This window comes from Sinocyclocheilus anshuiensis, unplaced genomic scaffold, assembly GCF_001515605.1.
Source record: "Sinocyclocheilus anshuiensis isolate Anshui unplaced genomic scaffold, SAMN03320099.WGS_v1.1 scaffold210, whole genome shotgun sequence".
Classification (NCBI taxonomy): domain Eukaryota; kingdom Metazoa; phylum Chordata; class Actinopteri; order Cypriniformes; family Cyprinidae; genus Sinocyclocheilus; species Sinocyclocheilus anshuiensis.
This window is the reverse complement of record NW_015547666.1, coordinates 1,736,230-1,738,420: the sequence shown is the minus strand read 5'-3', so window position 1 is coordinate 1,738,420 and position 2,191 is coordinate 1,736,230.

Sequence of the window (2,191 nt, the reverse complement as noted above, 5' to 3'; positions counted from 1 at the left end):
AAAATAAAATAAAATAAAATAAAATAAAATAAAATAAAATTAAATTAAATTAAAAAAAGAAAAAAAAAAGAAATGCAGTTATGCAGAGAGTATTAAATAAGTATTTAAATGCTAAATAAAACTACTTAAATATGGCCATAGGTGTATTACATGTGCTTTTTTTTTTACTTATCTTGCATAAAACAACCCAATGACATCTTGCATTTCAGACTAACTTCCATACAAGTTTTCTTTAGATTTTATATGAAATTTTGACCTTAAATTGTCATTTGTCCATTTGTAACACTTGCAGTGTAACCACAAGTGTGTGTGTGTGTTTGCAGCTAAACTGTGTTAAATCATAAATAATACAAAGAAACTCTCCCAAAAGCTGCAATATTCAGAAAGAATGACAAAACACAAGTGCACTTTGACCCTTAACCTTTGTCCAGCCTGTTAAAGACCCAGCCACGGCTCTGCACTATTTCAATATATTGCACAGAGGTTTGCAATACACGTTTCGAAGTCTCTCATTTTTATACCCACCAGCTTTTTGCTTAAGGATGCATGTAAATAAATTAAAAAGTTGCTGCATTACACTACATCGAATCTACATTTGCTTCACACACATGCAGCTGCTGAAATGTACAAACTCAAATCAGTTGTGCAACCCAGAGTGGGTTCAGGTTAATCCACGCTGCCTTTTGAAATCTCGGGGCTTGCTAAACAGGAACGTGCCATTACTGAAATGCCTGCCTCATGGTGTTGAGGTTCTTCTCTAACTGTACAACAGATGGCAGTATAACTTAAGCTTCAGAAAGACCCATGAAAATGAAGACACTGAGTTGGAGTGTTTGTGTTTCATTTATTCAGTGACTTACATCCTGATAGAGAGATGGACAGGCCTTTATAGATTTGGATTTCTGATCGGTATGCTTGCAGTCAGATGCTGATGTAGTACTGCAACACTGAATGCTTCACTCATGTTGTATTGCAGAATACTTATTGGCCGATCACTGGCTGTAATATCTCAATGTCTGCCAAAAACTCTGGGTGACACTGTTAGGGTTACAAACAGACCATCTGAGGAATCTCAGCTGTCTTCAGCCTCCCTAACTTTGCCCTTACAATAAACTTCATTTCATGAACCTCAACAGTACAGCGCTATTCAAACGTTTGGGGTCAGTGAGGCTTTTTTTTTTTTTTTCTTTGAAAGAAAGAACGAAAGCACAACATTATATAATAATATTAAGCAATGATGCATATAACCAATGAAAAATCTCTTTTTACAAACTGTTCTTTTTCATCAAAGAATACATTTAATTTAATTGTCACAAAAGAGTTATTTTTCAAGTAAATGCTGTTCTTTTGAGCTTTCTATCAATCAGATAAATCTGGAGAAAAAGTGCATTAAGTTTCCTAAAAAAAATATTCAGCAGCACAACCGTTTTCAATATCGATAATACTCAGAAGTGTTTCTTGAGCAGTAAATCAGCATATTAAAATGATTTCTGAAGGATCATGTGACTCTGAAGACTGGAGTAATGAGGCTGAAAATTCAGCTTTGCTTCACAGGAATTAATTAAATTCTAAAATATTTTTAAATAGAAAACAGTTCAATTAAATAGTAATTAGGGCTGGGTATCGAGTTCGATACTTTTTAGGCACCGACCGAAATGCCTCGATACCACTGAGTATCGAAAAACGTCTCGTCGCTCGGTACCAAATTTCGATACCTAAGGGGTTAATCTCATCAGCGTCAGTGAGCCAGTAAGCCTGCAGCACTAGCCGGTGTGTTCGACTAGAGGTGCGACGCAGATCGATCAGTGTTTGACATCCGCGAAAGCGATTCGAAAGCGTACGGAGCAGTCTGCTCTCTTTAGCTCTCGTGGTACTGTATACACCGATCGGTCTGCACAGTCAGTCCGCGTCAAGTCGAACACACCTACTAGTTTACACCGGTTACACTCAGAGATGTGGCGCACACGTGAGGCTGTAGTGTGAATGCGTCCCAGCCCCCATAGATGTAAGGCTACATTTACACTGCTGCGTTTATGTTTTAAAATGAAAACGATCCTCGTCATGCTGGCGTTTCCACTGCGTTTCAAGCTGGCTTTCCACTATCTCCGACAAATGACAAGCGACAGACCGGTCATTCATTTCCAATGGAGAGTAGCGCGGGAGCTGCGTGGAGTTCCGATCATATGCAGAT